Genomic DNA, 23,202 nt, shown 5'->3' with positions numbered 1-23,202 from the left:
CCCATACTGAGCAACATGGGCGGAACAGCACTCAACGGATGTCAGCCGAGTACAGGAAGACAGTGGGGCCAAGGAAGACCTAGGGGCTCTCCTGCAGCCCCCAATAAGTTGTACAGCTGTTGGTGCCTCTGGCGGGACCAAGGCACCCATTACATTTTTTTGAAAAGGTAAATTTGCACGTGCAGCCGCACAAAGAAAATATGCACAGGAGGCCACTGGAGCACCCTTAAAATGCGCAAAGGTTCCACATCACTTTCTTTTTCTCTTTCGGGGGGGCTGCAGTAGGTGCAGCAACCACACTCCCCACCCCCACCAAAGAATATTTTAAGAAATTAACTCTACGTCTCCCAGAGAATTGAATTAGTGGCCCTGGGAGCAGTGTTCATTGATTTCAAGCACAAGGAGCTTTTTCTCCTGGACTCTGGAGTGTGGAAACTTTTTGTAGTTGACCGTATGGCAGCATTGTGTGGACTAAAACCCGCAAAGAAATATTCTGACACATATGTTTGAGACTGTTTTGAATATAAATGTGTTATTGGTGATATTGCTACTGAACACTGCAATGTCTGTTTTTATAATAGTTTAATAATTACACCAATAAATATTGTTTCCATTGGTTCTAATTATAAATGTTATATTGATGACATTCCTCGTGAATGCTGCAATGCTAAAAGGTACAATGGTTGTATAATTATAACTATAATTATTCTTTCCATATTTTTTATTTGTGATCCAATCATGACATGATTATTGTTATTAATGAGTTGACACCCGGACAAAGCCAGGGAGTGTGACTTGTATATGTATAAATGTATATTCATTGAGCTAATTTGCCTGCCTTATATATTATTGTGATACCCTCACAAAGTCAGTAGCACTGCTTAATAAATAATGGCACAGCCTTTATGTTACACCTGATATAGGTGGGTAGGCATTGTGGGGTTCAGCACCAGTTAGTAATGGATTGTGATATTAGGGTGTCATCAAAGGTATTTCCATCTACACGCTGCATATATATTTGCATTTTAACATTTAGGGTCTTATTTACAATGGCTTATTGCCACCAGAACGTCACTTTTTATTTAGGAGGCTGCTTCAAACAGGCCCCCTTTTCACACAGCACTTAGCGTGAAAGAGGGAAGGCAACGGGTATTGCGGTGGGTGATTCGCCACTACACTTATTGATTTTGACCCTGCCCCCGATTTACAAGGATGGCATACATATGGGGCAGTGCCAAAAATAAGATATGGGAAAACCTGGTCCAAAACTGGTGAAACGAGGGGAAATTATTAATTTCATCTCGTTTTTGCTGTTTCTATAGAAACAGCAAATCGCCATTAGTAATTGTTCATGTGCAGGAAGGTTTCCCTTCCTGCACATAAATATTCATTTATAAATGTCAAGCTTCATCTTCTATGTGCACACATAGAAGTTACAAACTGCCATTATGGATTGTTTATGTGCAGAAAGGGACACCTTCCTGCACATGAACAATCATTCCCTGCAACACAGACACCTTTGCACTAAGATGCAAGGGTGACTGTGTTGGCACTCAGCAGCTAGATTTAGCACCAGTGCTAGGGAGAACACTGGGATGTACTGCATTCTTGTGAATACGGTGCATTACTGTGTTTTTAAACTGACAGAGCGCTGCGTTAACAATTTTGGAGCTACACCGCGCTCCACCAGTTTATTGTAAATATGACCCTTAGTATTTAGCAGTGTGTGTATGTGTGTAATAAATGTACTTTCTATTTTATGTGAAAAAGCATTAACTGAACTGTAAATTCTTGGGCATTGTTGAGTGCCATTACATTGAAATTTCTAGCCCACACTAACTCCCCTGAGTAAGGCTTGGACTGCTCTGTTTCGCTCCCTTAAGAGAGTTAAGTGCTACAATGAAGTACTTGGTTCACCATGACAAGAACATTGCAGATGTGTTACTTGTACAGCTCTCACAATCTTTACAACTAATAACTCAATTTCTAACACAGTGTTGTAGTGTAAAAGAAAAAAAGTGAAGGGTGATCACTGGTATTATTGTGGTTTGTTTAAGGGCAGAGATGTTTAAAAGGACTGTAATTATGGACCTGTAGGGCTCAATAGGATGGCGGGCAGAGGCACAACCGTGGTGCTGGGAGTGGAGGAAAATGTCCTTTTCCGAACTCCAGTGGCAGTCCTCGCGTTCACCATATTACAATGGGCAAACATAGCCCATTTTTCGTCCGCTGCGAAGTTACATAAACCACCAAAAAATTTTGCCAGCCACCATGGCGGAGGGAGCCAATAGAGACCCACCTGGTGCGGAATGACGTCCCGTCCACCTTACAAATCACGATGCCCACCACACCTCAGCAGAAAATCCACCCACTTGGAGACAGCAGAAGCAAGACAGCGGAGAGTGAAACCAGACTCCAGGTCCCCTCCACCCGGTCCTGACTGCAATGGATCTAGCTCTGCAAGCTTTTCCGCTGCTATACCTCATCCACTACCAGCAAATAATGCCCTGTCGCGGACAACGAGGCAGGTACGCAAATACACAACTCTGCACACAACCACAACACACAACTCCTGCGCTGACATACGGTTCCTGTCCACATCTGACACCCTGGTGGGGACATGAACATATCCCCCAGTGTACCCACAGATGTCGTGTCTGCCAGAAACTCACCCCACTGCATTCGGGTTACCCATCAACCGCAAAATCACTGCAATCTCCCGGTCCCGCAGCGGTGAAGACGCGGGAAAACCTGCGCTCTCTGCATAGTTTGAACACTACTAATCCAGACACTAGGGGCATCATTAGGATGGCGGGCGGAAAGTCCACCCGCCATCTTGACGGAAAACAGGACAGCCTGCCATATGTGTGGTGGTCCTGTGGGGGAGATTAGGATGCGCTCCCCACACTGGCGAGCGCATCACACATTTTTAACATTGTGGTGGGCGGTGCTTTAAAAAGCACCTGCCACAATGGTAAAAATGAATGTTGTGCATTTGCATGCACAAAGTGGCAGGCACCGTGAGGTGCCTGCCGCATTGTGTATGCAAATGCAGGGGGGTACCATAGGTACCCCCCATGTGTACCCCCAACCCCCAACTACCTGGGGGCCTGCAACGGGCCCCCAATTGTGCACTCCGCTTGCCTGCTCTCCTCAAACTCAACTCTGGTAAGACGGAGGTTGTGCTGTTTAGGAATGATCCCAACTTCTGTACCCCTGCTTGGTGACACGATGTGCTGGGTCCTCTTCCTACTCCCATCAGGAAGGTGAAAAATGTGGGAGTCTGGATTAATTACAAACTCAATTTTGGGGATCAAGTGAATGTGGTGGCTTCAACCACATCATTCATTCTCAGACCTTGCAAGAAAATTAGGCAGTTCTTGCCAAAAGACAGTCAGCAAACAGTTATTACTGCTTTAGCCATGTCCAGGCTGGACCACTGTATTAGCCTTTACATCAATATCCAGGAAAGGTTTATGTACTTCTGCAGAATGCAGCTGCCAGATTGGTCACCGGCATACCAAAGTATGCCTCAGTCTCCTCGGAGATCAGAAGGCTTCACTGGCAACCTGTTATGAAGGGTGTACAGTTTAAATCTCTGTGCATTGTTCTCAAAGCCCTTCAAGGCACTGTTCCCAACCACCTAAAACAGAAATTCCAGTGGTATGTACCAAAGAGATCACTTCACTCTTTAGAAGCAAAATTGGTGACAGTGTCCTCTGTTACAAAAGCCAGTGGGGGTGGCAGAGGCTTTGTGGTCTGTGTGACCAAGGCATGGAACAGTCTGCCTTACCACTTAAAATGCATGTCAAACTTACTGGCCTTCTGGAAGGCCTTGAAAGCTTGCCTATTCACTGTATAACTCCAGCCTTATCCCTTTGTCTTTAGGTTCCAGTAGGCCTTTTACACAGTGCCAGGACACCTTTGGGTAGCAGTTGCACTCTACAAATGTCATTAACATTGACAATGTAGTAGGCAGGGACTGCGCCAGGCATGGACCGACTGGCCAGATTCACAGGGCTCCACCTTCACCCTTCCTACACTACTCTTCCCACACCCATTTGGGAATATGCTGTGTGCTCTTCTTGTGCCCCACATGCACAAGTAATCTGCCAGGTGTAGCCAGACCTTGCGCCTCACACATCTAAGAACAAGGGAGAATGACTAGGAAGGTGGGGGTGAAGAGGAACACCATGCACAGAAGCTCAGGGGCTTGACAACCCTCCTCCGCACACCAATCTTCCACTCATGTGAAGCAAACTGAGTTTGATTACAAAATGAAGACTCACACTGCATATGAACATCCACTGAACTGTTCACAATGCTTGTCAAGTCACTGACAAACACCCAACATTGACACCCAGCCACATAAACATACCATAGCTCAGCAGCAAAGGAGGACAATAAAGGGGTCAGCCAAAAGTGAAGTGTACAGTGCTGAAAAACCATGGAGCAAGCCACATAGCATCTGTACATCACATGCAAGAGAAGGAACATATCACACCACCCTTAGGCCATCAAACCAGACATGGGTGGCACAGTGAGTGACATTAAACGAAAGTGACCTATGTGCAACAACTCAGGGAGACATCAAGGCAAGCCATGCAGAGGCACAGGAGTGATAGGAAGTGTCTGAAGTCTTACAGTGACAAGCCACACATCTGTGTCAACTTACTTGACATGTGTATGTCAGCAGCACAACACACATGGCTCATTGTAACACTCTATGACTGTCAAACACAAGTAGGACCTTCACAAATACCCCTCCTCTACCCACCTCACACCTGCAACATTCAACACCTGTGAGAAACACACACAATGGGTAAAATGATGTGCTGTGAGTTCAATGACAACCAATCACACTCCCTGTGGTGCATCCACAAACATCACTCTCACACTCAGGGATGTCTGAACCAATGCTGACACCAAAACAATAGCCAAACACAAAGATCACAAACATCATCCACAGAAGTCCAATAGGCCCAGATATGTGCAGCCAAACAGTGGAAAGGCAATGTGACCCTAGACAGAACAGGAGTACACACCATTGTCACTCAGTGCCAATGCACAGACACCATACCCCAACACAAACAAGAATTGCATCATCTCAAAACAATCATGAAAACTAACTGGGATCAATGGGACAATCAGCTAACACAGACAGAGACACCACACCACTCATCTAGTGAATATGGTGTCATAGAGCACCAGAAGCATGCACATGCACAATCCTGACAAGTGCCAGGTCAAAAATAGGATGACAAACCACCAATGTTCACTCAAAAACAAATTCAGGAACAAGAATCCATCTTGTTGCATGTGACATACACAAAAGAAATGTATCACACAGCAACAACTACTTACACACAATGTCACAAGGTCATGCAAATAGAACATCACACACACTGCATCTGTCAGGAGAAAGAGCCAACACAGGCCAAACACTGCATACATCCACAACAAAAACACAACAGATGCACATATCAATCCATCGCATTGCAAACTCAGCTGGACATCAGGAGGATGCACACCAGGCAAGTACAAGGCAACATACACTGACAGCAGTGCATGCACACCAATCAATGTGCACACCAACCAGACCAGTAGCATCTGAGTGCCACACCACGAATTCCCACAACACAAATCATCACATCACAGAGAGATCACACTCAGTAAGGGTATCAGCACCTCAGCAAACACACATACAGCTTACCCATCACCCACAGATGCACAACTCAGGGACACCCAGGTGCAAACAACATGACTAGAGGACTGTGCTGCTCAAACATATGCACTGCACATGAGCAACCATGACAGCAAACCAGTAGAAGAAAATAACACATAACTAATTGGGAAACTGTCCTGAGTGGCACATTGGTCCTGAAAACAGTTCAGCCTCACACAGCATAGTGTCACACTATGAAGTGTTGGGGAGGCTCCCACACTGGCAAGCAATGTGGTTTAAGACATGAGATTGAAGTGGTGTGCACTTCAGTAGTGGACAGGTGAGGAGTATACAGTGCACAAACACATAGAGGAGTTACTCACAATGTGTAGGCATCAGAAGCACAATAGTGGATGGCAGGACTCCACGTACCACATACCATACTGAAGTAAAAAATGGGTCAAGTGACAGCAATGCATGAGAAAACTCACAGATAATGCCAGTGTGGCTGAGCAGGTCTGTACAGTGAGCACAAACAGTAACAACACACATGGCTGATCAACAAAACACAACACAGACTTGGCAGTCACACATTCTGCATACTCACAACTGGCAGCAACAAGGAGGTGCTCCCCAGAGTGCAAGGATACACCAACACACTGCACAGTGCCCGACCTACAATTCGTACATGTGCCCACAATCTCAAGTGCATGCAAGACAATTTAAACAAACAGGCACTCATTACCTGAATAATACGTGTGTGCAGTTGACATTGCATGGGCACACATACATCAACACTACTGACAATGACAGTCAATTCACATTGTATGACCACTCAAGTTCACATATTCAAATGTACCCATGTGACTAGGAAGACAGGCCTACATCAGATGACCACACATCAACACTGCTGTTGAGAAATCAAGAAAGATCACACAGATATGATGGACCCTAGCCACCCCGCAAGTAATCCTGTGGATAGAATTCACCTCTGTTCTAGTATTGCATCCTAACATGACATGTGTACAATTTAGCAAACCTGACAATAGAATGTTTAGTAGAAGAGTAGATCATCACAAACAACCATCATTGCACGCTCAAGCCTCAGAGTCAAGAAGAACTGAAGTGCCTGTTGCCTCTGTCAAACTCTTAGAAAGTAAAACAAGCAATTGGCAATGTTAAAGTAGCATACAGAGCATGTGTCACACGAAACCATACCCATACATAAAACTTTTTATTTAGCAAGGACATAGACAAAGCAGACAACAGGAGTAACTGTCTTTATTAGATATCACCAAGATAGGCATCAAAAGTAGAAAACAGCAAGGCCATTGGCCAGTCCATAGTGCAAAGTATGTACATGTGTGCATGGGAAACTGCACAAGGAATGGGCATCCAAAGTGACAAACAGCAAGGCCATTGGCCAGTACAAAGTCCAAAAAAGTACATGTGTGCATGAGAAACTGCATAGGGAATGGGCATCCAAAGTGACAAACAGCAAAGCCATTGACCAGTCCATAGTGCAAAGTATGTATATGTGTGCATGAGAAACTACACAGTGAATGGGCATCCAAAGTGACAAACAGCAAGGCCTTTGGCCAGTACAAAGTCCAAAAAAGTACATGTGTGCATGAGAAGCTGCACAGGGAATGAGCATCCAGAGTGACAAACAGCAAGGTCATTGGCCAGTCCATAGTGCAAAGTATGTACATCTGTGCATGAGAAACTGCACAGAGAATGGGCATCCAAAGTGACAAACAGCAAGGCCATGGGCCAGTACTAAGTCCAAAAAAGTACATGTGTGCATGCAAAACTGCACAGGGAATGGGCATTCAAAGTGACAAACAGCAAGGCCATTGGCCAGTACAAAGTACAAGAAAGTGCATGTGTGTATGAGAAACTGCACAGGGAATGGGCATCCAAAGTGACAACCAGCAAGGCCATTGGCCAGTACAAAGTCCAAAAAAGTACATGTGTGCATGTAACACTGCACAGGCAATGGATAACACCGTACACTGCCATGGAAATCACCACAGCTCCGGGGATACAAATGGGCAGTATAGGCACCGCTGTAAGAGAGATGAGCGTGGAAGGGAGAATTTGGCTCAGACTTGGCTGTCATTTGAACTGGGAAGTGGCAGATTGTCGGGGCCAGTTAGAGGACTGGACCTGGGAGAGAGTGGACCAGCTGAGGTAGAGGCATTGATAGAGCAAGGTTTTGCACGTAAATCGACTTGCTTGGACTCAAACCTCTCAAAATAATAAGTAATGTATTAACCAACAATGTTCTGTCTGCTAACAATGCACCACACGACATTTGAAGCATCTAGGGGAAGCTTGTCTATGTGCTTTTACTAAACAGTAACGCGAATGCATTAAAATGGCAGCCACAACGCGGGAACTTGTCTGCGCATGCGTCTGTCATGCTCATGTGACATGACGTATTCTTAAGCTTGGTGGGAAATCTTTGCTTCTGCGCACTAGAACTAAAGATGGCTGCTCTATGTTCTCATGCGCTAACGCTTGTATTGCTGCTTTTACTAAATTGTTTGTTGTAGTTAAAATAAAGTAATGGGAATAGAATAGAGATAAGTGGTATACAGTGCATTAATTTATTCTTTGTTCTAAAATTCTTCTTCTTTGACTTTGCTATTAGCTTGTGTTTGGACCAATCAAGTACAATGTTGCTCCATCTTGGGCCCTGCGACTGCGCTTGCTCTAGGTTCTCAAGAGTCCGCAAGCCATGACATTGAACACGGGCCAACTCCTGACTTGCTAGAAGATGCTCATGGTAATCTTACCTTTTGACCCTTTGGAAGGAAGCTGAACAAATTGTTATATTACATTGTAATTCTTATTGATACATTCACTGCCGGGTGGATTAAAGTGCATGGGAAAATAAAATTATGGGAGGGAACATTATTTTAATATTTGAATGAAATGACTTCATTCTGGTATGGTGTGATGACCTTTCCTCGTCTTTTGACCAATCAAATTGAGAGAGTACACATATTTGCAACATTGGGGGTGGTACACTGCCCTGGAAAATGGTATAACGAAGGTAGGCTTAGCTAGTTAGATTGTCCGACTTGTCCGAATAGCTGACCTGTCACTGACCCAATGCACTCAATAGGCGATGGAGAGCAGAGGTGCTGGTGGAGCACTCTGTCAGAAGATTCAATAACCCAATCGGGGTTCATAGAAAGTGTTCGATAACCCAATCGGGGTCCGACTGTTAGCTGCAGAGAGGGGTGTGACGCTGGCGTTGCACTTTAGCTGTGGGGGCCGGTCCTGAACTGCGGTGGTCCTGTCCTGATCCAATTTAGTCCATTCATATCCTGATTCTGGTCTGCACCTATTCCATCCTGTTGGCACCTGAACTATCGGGGGTCCTGTCCTTCATCCCAGCCCGTGGCCAGGGTTGGTCTTCACACTATTCTAGGTAAATATAAAAGTTGTGTGGGTATGTCATTGTACTATTTCCCTTTCTTACTCTTCCTATGTTTCAATGCTTAAAGAAAGTCTCATAATATTTCCACATCATTTTGCTTTGATTTTATTCTTTCTAATTGATCAAGCTCTGACTGATTTAGTATGGACTCTGACATTTAAGAAAATATTTAGATAAAGCGTTGTAATCTTTCCCAAGTCTGTGGTTATTTTATGAGTGTAAATGTTTACTTACTACCTATTTTCTTGCTAACTCCCTTGATCCCTAAGGACTCTGGTTACCAGTGACTAGGATTGGTAAGTCAAGGAATAGGTCCTAAAAGGTTAAAATTAAATCACTGATTAAGCGTAGGTTTACCTGTTCAAAGTGTGTATGTGTTTATGGGCCCAGGTGAGTATGGTAAAATCTCGAAGTTAAGATAGGTAGTTAGTCGTGTATTGATTATTTTTGAAATGACATTAATTTTCTGTATTCACCAAAACCTGTTTGTATTGTTCTATGTTTGTTTGGAATTCCCGTGGCAGAATAAGGGGTGGTAAATGTAAGCCACTTTGCAGTGAGGTCACTTGCCTAAGGAAATAGGTGCATGGTTAGGTAAAACTGGAAGCACTGATTAGGGATTTTCTGTATAAATGTGTGAATAAATGATTGCAAAGGAGTTTGCTGGTGAAACTTTGGCCTTATATCACCTAGAAAGGGTAAGCCTGAGGAAGTAACAGGTTATCTAATGCTTGTATGAAGAGTCGGCGGAAGGGATCTACTTGCAGTGTGTGAAGAGTAAACAGAAAGGTTTTACTCGCAGTAGTTGCAAATCATCTTTCCTTTGAATTTAGTCACTTAGGCACAGTGGCGAATGTTTTTACGTTGTTAATTAATGAATATTGCAGTTAAAAGTGAAAAGAAGTAAGTTTACGTATTACCTTGCAAAGGAGGAAGTCAGTTGTGGTGCTGCGCTGACGTCACCAAGAGCCGCACTGTTATTGGTTCAGAGAGCGGGTGTGTAATTGTAAAGGAGGGTGAGTGCAGGAGCGTGGGAACTTGTCTCACGAGAAAAGCAGCGTAATTATTGGTCAAAATGTATTTGATTTCTAAACACTGATTGGTTCTCGAAAATAAGAAACACGCTGGTATTGGTGAAGCATTTAGTAAACTATTGAGTGTAGCTGCATATTAAATTTATCGGTGCAAAATTATATGTGACATTTAGATCCAACAGTTATAGGAAATAGACCCTATAGGAGGTACTTAGGTTTTGCACACAAGCAATACATAAGGGGAAGACCTCATATCATGTACAGAGGAGAGAGAAAAATTTCGCTATTTAAAAGAATTAAGAATTTCTTTAAAAAGGACTGTGAGAAGGGAACCGACGGAGCTCACTCTAGGGCCGGACTATGAGACCCAGACTCCCCTGCGCGAGCAGAACGCTGCCTAGACAGCCACATCCAACAGGAACCGTGGACGGCGATCCATGCCTCTCCTCTCTTTCCACAGCGGGGACTGACATCAAGGGGAGGAGTGCCGGAGGAAGGACCAGTAAAAACGGATGCCAACCAGGAAGAAGCGTCGCAGAACGTCGTGGAGGCGGACCCTGGGACGGACCACGCGGAAGACGCCGAGTCTCGGAGCAAGGTGCCGGAGCTGAACGCCGAGAGTCAAGACAGCGTTCCTGAGCGTGAGGAAGAGGCGGGGGAGACCGAAGACCGCTGGAAGGAGGAGTGGTGGTGTCCCCCGGAGGAGGCTGGAGAGCGGGCCGTGACTCAGGAGAGTTACGGTGGGGCCGGTGAGTGAAACTGGTCCTGGGTACATTGTGGGTGGCTCGTTGTTACGGGAGGTGGGTGGTGGAGCGTATATCGTGGGAGGAGGGTGGAAGTGATTAAAAGGGGAAGAAGTCTGTAACAGCATGCTCACACGAAATAGGCACTAAAAGCGGCACTTTGGTTTTCTTCTGGGTATAGAAATCTTGTACTACAGCTGTCCCAACTACCTTATCTGAGCTTACCTTATCTGAGCTTATCCATGACCTACGCCCCCCTCTCACCAACTCTTCACGCCCAGAACCTAATCACAACCTACCCCACTTTTCCATCTGTTGAGCACTACCGGGTGTAGGAAAAAGGGCTAATATTGAACAGACGAACTGACGGCTCCTTTTCTCCTTTCCTCTCGGTGCCCTCCGGGTAAACCAACGCCACGGAGCCCCCATCGCCCCAGGAGCCACCTCGTCAGGCGGAAGAAGGAGGAACACCGCTGAGTGCCACGTTCAACCCTTCCAAAAGGGAAGAGACAGTTGCTGCGGGTGAAACATTAGAGCCTGTCGTTAAACCTAAGACTGTAACCTCTGATAATAAAGGCCCTGCTCGACAATATATTCAGCCTCCGCGTCTGTATATCCGACCTGCCCTCCCACAAGTGGTGTCAGAAGTGGGATCCAACGGAGACATGGAGGCTGCACTATCAAAAATGGCGGAACAACAGGAACATTTGGGCAAGGTGATGGAGAGATTTCTCCATGTCGTAGAGGAAGACCGTGAGAAGACACAGAAGGCCATAACCGGGCAAAGCCAAACGCATGGAGCCGCTATGGACAAATTAGCTTAAATCCTGGGAAATCAAAGAGGACCCACTACACTTCCCTCTATGGTCATGCAGAAGTACGTCAGTGGAGAAGATACTGATTTCTTTTTTACAAACTTTGAACGTATAGCCACAGCAGCAGCATGGCCAGCTGATAAGTGGGGTCAGTATTTAGGCCCTCTTCTATCTGGGGATTTGCAGGCTGCATACCAGGCAGCCACTATACAAGGGACAGTGCCATACACTGACATTAAACGGTGTATAATGGAGAGGTTGGGAGTGGACGACGAATCCTACAGGATAAAACTACGCCAGATCAAAGAGAGACCCCAGGAAACACCCCGAGCCCTGTAATTTAGGGTAAAAGACATGACAGACCGTTGGGTGAAACCTGCTACTACCGATAAGGATGGTATCATGTCTAAAATCTACTTAGAACAGTATCTAGCCTCCCTTCACCCCCCGATCCAGAAGTGGGTCAGGCAACAGGCTCACTTGACTTTGGAAACTGCAGTAGAGATTGCTAGTGCCTACAACAGGGCACAGGAGATCCAAAAGGGCAGAGATGATACTCCATGGAGGACCAGTGGACTGGGAAACCATAGGCCACCCGCATTCCCATTCCTAAAAAGTCTGAACCAGTGACTCTCTTCCCGGGACCCATTACACCCACACCAATATTCAGACCCCCGAATCCCGGACCCCAGTGTTTCCATTGTGGGGGGCCAGGACACATTGCTAAATTTTGTCCACAGAAGGAGGAACCTATGGAGATAGGGATAGCCAGGAATTACTACTGTTCCACATCAGGAGAACCTCTACCCCCTTACCACTGTGCAGTGAAGGTCAATGGTCAACCCACATTGGCATTGGCGGACACAGGATGTCGACAGAGTGTAGTCCGACCACAGGATTTCAAACCACAGGTTGTACCCAGTGACGAAATGGTTGCTATTCGGTGTGTACACGGAGACGTTAAGCAGTACCCGACCACTCAGGTTCGGATCCAACATGTTAATGATCCTGGTACATCCCTGAAGGTAGGCCTCATACCTAATCTACCTGAAAAAGTCATTATGGGAAATAATTACCCCCATCTTTCTCAGATGATAGCCCATGACATTCAAAAAGGTGAAGATTGGTGGGCTGAAGCTCCCTTTTCTAAAGAAGAAGAACCTGAGTGGCCGATGTCAAAACCCCGGAAAAGTCGAAAACAGAGAAGAGCAGAAAAGGGAAAGACACCTATTGTTCTTCCTACTATACTTGAGGAGAACCCATGGGAAACGGACAGAAGTTTTCGTGCCACACAAAGGGAAGATCCGATATTACAGGAAGCTTGGAAGAACGCCCTAGACCAGGAAGATCCCCTTCATGTAGGTCCCTATTTCTTTAGGAAACATGGGTTGCTTTATAGGAAAGGGAGTCCTAACCAAAACCCACAGCTACTGATACCTATGCCCTTTCGTGAGAAAGTATTGTTTTTGGCCCACAGCCATCTGTTAGGAGGACACTTTGGACCCGAAAAAACAGAGAAACAGATCCTGGAACGTTTTTATTGGCCTGGTATCTATCAACAGGTCAAAAGGTATTTTAGGGAATGTCCCATCTGTCAGAGACATAGCCGATACATACCACCCCAGGCACCCTTACGTCCACTCCCCGTCATAGAAGAACCTTTCAACAGGGTAGGCATGGACATTATAGGACCATTGTTGCCATCCCGGAGTGGGTGTAGATACGTTCTAGTGCTGGTGGATTATGCCACACGCTTCCCTGAAGCTATAGCCCTACGTCACCCTGATGCTATCAATATTGCCAAAGCTATGATAACAGTATTTTCCAGAGTAGGGTTTCCAAAAGAAATACTGACTGACCAAGGAACCCCTTTCATATCCAAGGTAATGAAACAGGTCTGTACACAATTAGGTATACATCAAATCAGAACGGCAGCCTACCACCCCCAGACGGATGGATTGGTGGAAAGGTACCATGCCACCCTCAAGACCACCTTGAAGAAACTGTTAGAGCTAGAAACCAGGAAATGAGAGGATATGTTACCCTTGGCTCTTTTTGCTATACGGTGTAAAACCCCAAAAAGTACTGGGTATTCTCCTTTTGAATTGTTATATGGACATCAACCTCGTACTTTTTTAGACATGGCTCAGGAGAAATGGGAGAGCGAACCAGATAATACCAAACCCTTAGTAGATTATGTCTCAACTCTTAAAACACATCTTAGACAGATCCGGACTATTGTCTGTAGTAATCTGGAAGAAGCAAAGGCCGCTCAGAAAACCCAGTACGATAAAAAAACAAAGGAGAGAAAGTTCGAGGTGGGAGACCTTGTCCTATTGATGGTGGCCTCCTCTGATCACAAATTGCTTGGCCAGTGGCAGGGTCCCTATAAAATCACAGAGAAGGTCACCCCGGTAACCTATCGTCTAGAATTAGATGCAGCCAGGGGAACCTCCCAAATCTACCATGTCAATTTGTTGGAAAAATGGGAAGGACCAATGCCTGCCTTAACTGTACAAGTAGAGACAGAGGTCCCCTTCTTTGTCCAGTGTGTAGACACCACTCTTCCTGGCCCTTTGAAAGAAAAGTTGACCCAAGGCCTTATGCCTCTAAGGGAAGTGTTTTCCCTGACCCCAGGAAGGACCACATTGGTAGAACATGCCATCAGGACACCTGTAGGGAAAAGGGTGCGACTTCGACCCTATCATATACCAGAGGCACGTCGTCACACCATACGTGAGGAAGTCCAAAAGATGTTACAAATGGACATCATTGAACCCTCTTCTAGTGAGTGGAACTCGCCTATTGTCCTGGTTCCAAAACCGGACGGTTCGGTCCGGTTCTGTATCGACTTCAGAGAAGTCAACAAACTGTCTGAATTTGATACCTACCCATTACCAAGGGTGGACGAGATGGTAGAGAAAATAGGGAGGGCCAAATACATCAGCACCCTTGACCTGTGTAAAGGGTATTGGCAAATCCCTTTACGTTCACAAGACAAAGAGAAAACGGCTTTTTCTACGCCTGATGGGTTATACCATTTCAAGGTCATGCCTTTTGGGTTGCAAGGCGCTCCAGCGACCTTTCAGAGAGCCATGAATTGCATTCTACGTCCCCATGAGAGGTACGCGGGTGCATATATTGATGATATAGTCATCTATAGTGACACCTGGGACCAGCATGTACACCACTTGACACAAATGATTGAAACGTTAGGACGCCATGGTCTGAAAATCAACCCAGCAAAAAGTCACTTGGCAGCATAAACAGTGCAGTATCTTGGATACTTGCTGGGAGAAGGAATGATTAGGCCCCAAGATTCCAAACTGACAGCTATATCCCAAATACCAATACCCAAGACAAAAAAAGACCTCAGGGCCTTTCTAGGTCTCCTGGGGTATTATCGGAGATTTATCCTTAATTTTTCTCAAATAGCATCCCCTCTCACCAATCTCCTACAAAAAGCATCTAAAACAGAAGAACGATTAAAACATCCCACTCCAGACATCCTGAGAGCCTTTCAGACACTGAAAGGGTCACTTACGTCCGAGACAGTGCTAGCCAGCCCTGACTATTCCCTACCGTTTGTCCTACAGACAGACGCATCGGACCAAGGACTGGGTGCGGTGCTTTCTCAGGTATCCCGTCAGGGACAGGAACAGCCCATCTTGTACATCAGTCGGAAATTGTTCCCAAGAGAACAAAATTACGCAGTCATCGAGAAAGAGGCTCTGGCCGTGAAATGGGCCATCGAAACGCTGAGATATTACTTGGAAGGAAGAGAATTCACCTTATTCACAGATCATGCACCCTTAGAATGGTTAGCTCGAAACAAGGGAAACAACGATCGAGTGTTGAGGTGGTTCCTGGCATTACAACCCTATAGATTCCGCACACAACACCGAAAAGGGTCAAAGCAAGGAAACGTAGACTTCCTGTCCAGATATCCCCAAGAGAGAAACCCCAGTATCAAGACAGCAAGGGAAAGGGGAAATGAGAAGGGACCCGACGGAGCTCACTCTAGGGCTGGACTACGAGACCCAGACTCCCCTGCGCGAGCAGAATGCTGCCTAGACAGCCACATCCCTTTTCTGAACCGTTTTTGGCCACTATAGGTGTGGCAGGGTATACTCAGACATGAGTCCCTTTCTCACTGCTCCATCAGGATTCAAGCAAGCCGGGCCGAAGAGGCTGAAATGCCAGAAACCGGTCCCCGGTAGCTTGTCTCCTTTCTGGTGAAGAATTGGCTTGGTAGTTTGGTCTGCCCTGTTCCCATGATGCACTGGGCCAGGGACAGACTAATTTGCATATAGCCAGGTTCTGAGCTGGGATGGGGCAGTGAGATAAATAACGGTGATGGATCAAGCCCTGATCTTTGGACTGGGTAAGAGTGGTCTGCTTAATTCAGACACTCTGTTCATCACCACCCCCTTTTCTGAACCGTTTTTGGCCACTATAGGTGTGGCAGGGTATACTCAGACATGAGTCCCTTTCTCACTGCTCCATCAGGATTCAAGCAAGCCGGGCCGAAGAGGCTGAAATGCCAGAAACCGGTCCCCGGTAGCTTGTCTCCTTTCTGGTGAAGAATTGGCTTGGTAGTTTGGTCTGCCCTGTTCCCATGATGCACTGGGCCAGGGACAGACTAATTTGCATATAGCCAGGTTCTGAGCTGGGATGGGGCAGTGAGATAAATAACGGTGATGGATCAAGCCCTGATCTTTGGACTGGGTAAGAGTGGTCTGCTTAATTCAGACACTCTGTTCATCACCACCCCCTTTTCTGAACCGTTTTTGGCCACTATAGGTGTGGCAGGGTATACTCAGACATGAGTCCCTTTCTCACTGCTCCATCAGGATTCAAGCAAGCCGGGCCGAAGAGGCTGAAATGCCAGAAACCGGTCCCCGGTAGCTTGTCTCCTTTCTGGTGAAGAATTGGCTTGGTAGTTTGGTCTGCCCTGTTCCCATGATGCACTGGGCCAGGGACAGACTAATTTGCATATAGCCAGGTTCTGAGCTGGGATGGGGCAGTGAGATAAATAACGGTGATGGATCAAGCCCTGATCTTTGGACTGGGTAAGAGTGGTCTGCTTAATTCAGACACTCTGTTCATCACCACCCCCTTTTCTGAACCGTTTTTGGCCACTATAGGTGTGGCAGGGTATACTCAGACATGAGTCCCTTTCTCACTGCTCCATCAGGATTCAAGCAAGCCGGGCCGAAGAGGCTGAAATGCCAGAAACCGGTCCCCGGTAGCTTGTCTCCTTTCTGGTGAAGAATTGGCTTGGTAGTTTGGTCTGCCCTGTTCCCATGATGCACTGGGCCAGGGACAGACTAATTTGCATATAGCCAGGTTCTGAGCTGGGATGGGGCAGTGAGATAAATAACGGTGATGGATCAAGCCCTGATCTTTGGACTGGGTAAGAGTGGTCTGCTTAATTCAGACACTCTGTTCATCACCACCCCCTTTTCTGAACCGTTTTTGGCCACTATAGGTGTGGCAGGGTATACTCAGACATGAGTCCCTTTCTCACTGCTCCATCAGGATTCAAGCAAGCCGGGCCGAAGAGGCTGAAATGCCAGAAACCGGTCCCCGGTAGCTTGTCTCCTTTCTGGTGAAGAATTGGCTTGGTAGTTTGGTCTGCCCTGTTCCCATGATGCACTGGGCCAGGGACAGACTAATTTGCATATAGCCAGGTTCTGAGCTGGGATGGGGCAGTGAGATAAATAACGGTGATGGATCAAGCCCTGATCTTTGGACTGGGTAAGAGTGGTCTGCTTAATTCAGACACTCTGTTCATCACCACCCCCTTTTCTGAACCGTTTTTGGCCACTATAGGTGTGGCAGGGTATACTCAGACATGAGTCCCTTTCTCACTGCTCCATCAGGATTCAAGCAAGCCGGGCCGAAGAGGCTGAAATGCCAGAAACCGGTCCCCGGTAGCTTGTCTCCTTTCTGGTGAAGAATTGGCTTGGTAGTTTGGTCTGCCCTGTTCCCATGATGCACTGGGCCAGGGACAGACTAATTTGCATATAGCCAGGTTCTGAGCTGGGATGGGGCAGTGAGATAAATAACGGTGATGGATCAAGCCCTGATCTTTGGACTGGGTAAGAGTGGTCTGCTTAATTCAGACACTCTGTTCATCACCACCCCCTTTTCTGAACCGTTTTTGGCCACTATAGGTGTGGCAGGGTATACTCAGACATGAGTCCCTTTCTCACTGCTCCATCAGGATTCAAGCAAGCCGGGCCGAAGAGGCTGAAATGCCAGAAACCGGTCCCCGGTAGCTTGTCTCCTTTCTGGTGAAGAATTGGCTTGGTAGTTTGGTCTGCCCTGTTCCCATGATGCACTGGGCCAGGGACAGACTAATTTGCATATAGCCAGGTTCTGAGCTGGGATGGGGCAGTGAGATAAATAACGGTGATGGATCAAGCCCTGATCTTTGGACTGGGTAAGAGTGGTCTGCTTAATTCAGACACTCTGTTCATCACCACCCCCTTTTCTGAACCGTTTTTGGCCACTATAGGTGTGGCAGGGTATACTCAGACATGAGTCCCTTTCTCACTGCTCCATCAGGATTCAAGCAAGCCGGGCCGAAGAGGCTGAAATGCCAGAAACCGGTCCCCGGTAGCTTGTCTCCTTTCTGGTGAAGAATTGGCTTGGTAGTTTGGTCTGCCCTGTTCCCATGATGCACTGGGCCAGGGACAGACTAATTTGCATATAGCCAGGTTCTGAGCTGGGATGGGGCAGTGAGATAAATAACGGTGATGGATCAAGCCCTGATCTTTGGACTGGGTAAGAGTGGTCTGCTTAATTCAGACACTCTGTTCATCACCACCCCCTTTTCTGAACCGTTTTTGGCCACTATAGGTGTGGCAGGGTATACTCAGACATGAGTCCCTTTCTCACTGCTCCATCAGGATTCAAGCAAGCCGGGCCGAAGAGGCTGAAATGCCAGAAACCGGTCCCCGGTAGCTTGTCTCCTTTCTGGTGAAGAATTGGCTTGGTAGTTTGGTCTGCCCTGTTCCCATGATGCACTGGGCCAGGGACAGACTAATTTGCATATAGCCAGGTTCTGAGCTGGGATGGGGCAGTGAGATAAATAACGGTGATGGATCAAGCCCTGATCTTTGGACTGGGTAAGAGTGGTCTGCTTAATTCAGACACTCTGTTCATCACCACCCCCTTTTCTGAACCGTTTTTGGCCACTATAGGTGTGGCAGGGTATACTCAGACATGAGTCCCTTTCTCACTGCTCCATCAGGATTCAAGCAAGCCGGGCCGAAGAGGCTGAAATGCCAGAAACCGGTCCCCGGTAGCTTGTCTCCTTTCTGGTGAAGAATTGGCTTGGTAGTTTGGTCTGCCCTGTTCCCATGATGCACTGGGCCAGGGACAGACTAATTTGCATATAGCCAGGTTCTGAGCTGGGATGGGGCAGTGAGATAAATAACGGTGATGGATCAAGCCCTGATCTTTGGACTGGGTAAGAGTGGTCTGCTTAATTCAGACACTCTGTTCATCACCACCCCCTTTTCTGAACCGTTTTTGGCCACTATAGGTGTGGCAGGGTATACTCAGACATGAGTCCCTTTCTCACTGCTCCATCAGGATTCAAGCAAGCCGGGCCGAAGAGGCTGAAATGCCAGAAACCGGTCCCCGGTAGCTTGTCTCCTTTCTGGTGAAGAATTGGCTTGGTAGTTTGGTCTGCCCTGTTCCCATGATGCACTGGGCCAGGGACAGACTAATTTGCATATAGCCAGGTTCTGAGCTGGGATGGGGCAGTGAGATAAATAACGGTGATGGATCAAGCCCTGATCTTTGGACTGGGTAAGAGTGGTCTGCTTAATTCAGACACTCTGTTCATCACCACCCCCTTTTCTGAACCGTTTTTGGCCACTATAGGTGTGGCAGGGTATACTCAGACATGAGTCCCTTTCTCACTGCTCCATCAGGATTCAAGCAAGCCGGGCCGAAGAGGCTGAAATGCCAGAAACCGGTCCCCGGTAGCTTGTCTCCTTTCTGGTGAAGAATTGGCTTGGTAGTTTGGTCTGCCCTGTTCCCATGATGCACTGGGCCAGGGACAGACTAATTTGCATATAGCCAGGTTCTGAGCTGGGATGGGGCAGTGAGATAAATAACGGTGATGGATCAAGCCCTGATCTTTGGACTGGGTAAGAGTGGTCTGCTTAATTCAGACACTCTGTTCATCACCACCCCCTTTTCTGAACCGTTTTTGGCCACTATAGGTGTGGCAGGGTATACTCAGACATGAGTCCCTTTCTCACTGCTCCATCAGGATTCAAGCAAGCCGGGCCGAAGAGGCTGAAATGCCAGAAACCGGTCCCCGGTAGCTTGTCTCCTTTCTGGTGAAGAATTGGCTTGGTAGTTTGGTCTGCCCTGTTCCCATGATGCACTGGGCCAGGGACAGACTAATTTGCATATAGCCAGGTTCTGAGCTGGGATGGGGCAGTGAGATAAATAACGGTGATGGATCAAGCCCTGATCTTTGGACTGGGTAAGAGTGGTCTGCTTAATTCAGACACTCTGTTCATCACCACCCCCTTTTCTGAACCGTTTTTGGCCACTATAGGTGTGGCAGGGTATACTCAGACATGAGTCCCTTTCTCACTGCTCCATCAGGATTCAAGCAAGCCGGGCCGAAGAGGCTGAAATGCCAGAAACCGGTCCCCGGTAGCTTGTCTCCTTTCTGGTGAAGAATTGGCTTGGTAGTTTGGTCTGCCCTGTTCCCATGATGCACTGGGCCAGGGACAGACTAATTTGCATATAGCCAGGTTCTGAGCTGGGATGGGGCAGTGAGATAAATAACGGTGATGGATCAAGCCCTGATCTTTGGACTGGGTAAGAGTGGTCTGCTTAATTCAGACACTCTGTTCATCACCACCCCCTTTTCTGAACCGTTTTTGGCCACTATAGGTGTGGCAGGGTATACTCAGACATGAGTCCCTTTCTCACTGCTCCATCAGGATTCAAGCAAGCCGGGCCGAAGAGGCTGAAATGCCAGAAACCGGTCCCCGGTAGCTTGTCTCCTTTCTGGTGAAGAATTGGCTTGGTAGTTTGGTCTGCCCTGTTCCCATGATGCACTGGGCCAGGGACAGACTAATTTGCATATAGCCAGGTTCTGAGCTGGGATGGGGCAGTGAGATAAATAACGGTGATGGATCAAGCCCTGATCTTTGGACTGGGTAAGAGTGGTCTGCTTAATTCAGACACTCTGTTCATCACCACCCCCTTTTCTGAACCGTAGACAGCCACATCCAACAGGAACCGTGGACGGCGATCCATGCCTCTCCTCTCTTTGCACAGCGAGGACCGACATCAAGGGGAGGAGCGCCGGAGGAAGGACCAGTAAAAACGGACGCCAACCAGGAAGAAGCGTCGCAGAACGTCGTGGAGGCGGACCCTGGGACGGACCACGCGGAAGACGCCGAGTCTCAGAGCCGGGTGCCGGAGCTGAACGCCAAGAGTCAAGACAGCGTTCCTGAGCGTGAGGAAGAGGCGGGGGAGACCGAAGACCACTGGACGGAGGAGTGGTGGTGTCCCCCGGAGGAGGCTGGAGAGCGGGCCGTGACTCAGGAGAGTTACGGCGGGCCGGTGAGTGAAACTGGTCCTGGGTACATTGTGGGTTGCTCGTTGTTACGGGAGGTGGGTGGTGGGGCGTATATCGTGGGAGGAGGGTGGAAGTGATTAAAAGGGGAAGAAGTCTGCAACAGTATGCTCACACGAAATAGGCACTAAAAGCGGCACTTTGGTTTTCTTCTAGGTATAGAAATCTTGTACTACAGCTGTCCCAACTACCTTATCTGAGCTTACCTTATCTGAGCTTATCCATGACCTACCCCCCCCTCTCACCAACCCTTCACGCCCAGAACCTAATCACAACCTACCCCACTTTTCCATCTGTTGAGCACTACCGGGTGTAGGAAAAAGGGCTAATATCGAACAGACAAACTGACGGCTCCTTTTCTCCTTTCCTCTCGGTGTCCTCCGGGTAAACCAACGCCACGGAGCCCCCATCGCCCCAGGAGCCACCTCGTCAGGCGGAAGAAGGAGAAACACCGCTGAGTGCCACGGCCAACCCTTCCAAAAGGGAAGAGACAGTTGCTGCGGGAGAAACATTAGAGCCTGTCGTTAAACCTAAGACTGTAACCTCTGATAATAAAGGCCCTGTTCGACAATATATTCAGCCTCCGCGTCTGTATATCCCACCTGCCCTCCCACAAGGACAAAATGATTAAGACCAGAGAAGGAATTATCATTCCTCCACCAAATACGCCCGCATCATACATGATGGTAGAAAGTGGCTACCACACCTGTGTGTGGTTAGAGAACTGGATAGAGTACACAAAAGATGATGGTATTTTGGCATTTCCTGAGCATGGTACTTTCAATGGTAGAATTTTGTACAATTTGAGAACACGCATGAATTAATTAGATCCCAGACCTATATTAACTCAGTATGAAGCATTAGAGGAATGGGAAACCAAGGCTTTTGAGCGAGATAGACCTAGAAGTGACAGAAATTGGAGTACATTTTACGCCAGATTTCCAAAAGAGACAAGACTTAAGCAAATGAAGAAATGGAGACAGTCCATGTTAGTAGAAGGATTATATCCTATACTGACTTTAGAGGAACCGTCAGGAAGCAAGTGCATAGAGAAAACAAAATATTTAATGACTAGTAGTTAATCAGATGATGGCTACTTGGAGGATTTGTTAATGAAAAGTCAGCCACCTTACCATGAAGAAGCAAATAGAGTTAACCCTAGTGCCCCGTTCTTAAAACCAACTTTCGTTCCGCAATAGGGCATGAAACTTCATTAGAAAAAGTGCTACAGGAGAGGGAACGAGAAGCCATAAATAAACAGAGAAGTGAATTAATTCTGAAAATTTCACAGCTGAATATGAGTCCTGAAGCCTTGACCATTCTGGTAACCATAGGTCCCGTTGTTCCATTATATGGAGAGAAACAGTCCTGTCCTTAACCTCCCGTTCTGACTACACCTGTAGTGCAATCTGGAATAGAACCGTTGATAGTTGATGATCAAGCAAGTGAAGGCGAGTCAGTGATTTCCCTGATGGATTTACCTATAAGGGAACCAGTGGGTGATTCAATCAGGAAAAACACTCCTGGAAGTTCTAGAGAGGTACAGATGGAAACATACTCGGGTACAAGAAGTGCTACTGTTGTATCCCCAGAAGAAATAGAGAGATGGTCCAGAGAAAAAGAAAACAAAAATCACAGCCAAAGGTATTGGATATTTTTCAATTAAGAGTTGAATTAGAAGAAATAATGGCTGGAAATGTGGGATTGGAAAGGTTAAACACTCTCAGTGAGGACGAATTATTGTTTATATGTCAATGTATCACTTTCAATACTAAAACATTTCATGAAAAATTAAGGAGTTTGGCTTCTGAAATGGGAATTGATATTGGAAAATCTAAAGTTTTACAGAAACCTTACCGAGCTGAATTTTCT

This window comes from Lissotriton helveticus, chromosome 7 (assembly GCF_964261635.1).
Source record: "Lissotriton helveticus chromosome 7, aLisHel1.1, whole genome shotgun sequence".
NCBI classification, from domain to species: Eukaryota; Metazoa; Chordata; class Amphibia; order Caudata; family Salamandridae; genus Lissotriton; species Lissotriton helveticus.
This window is presented reverse-complemented; position numbering follows the sequence as displayed.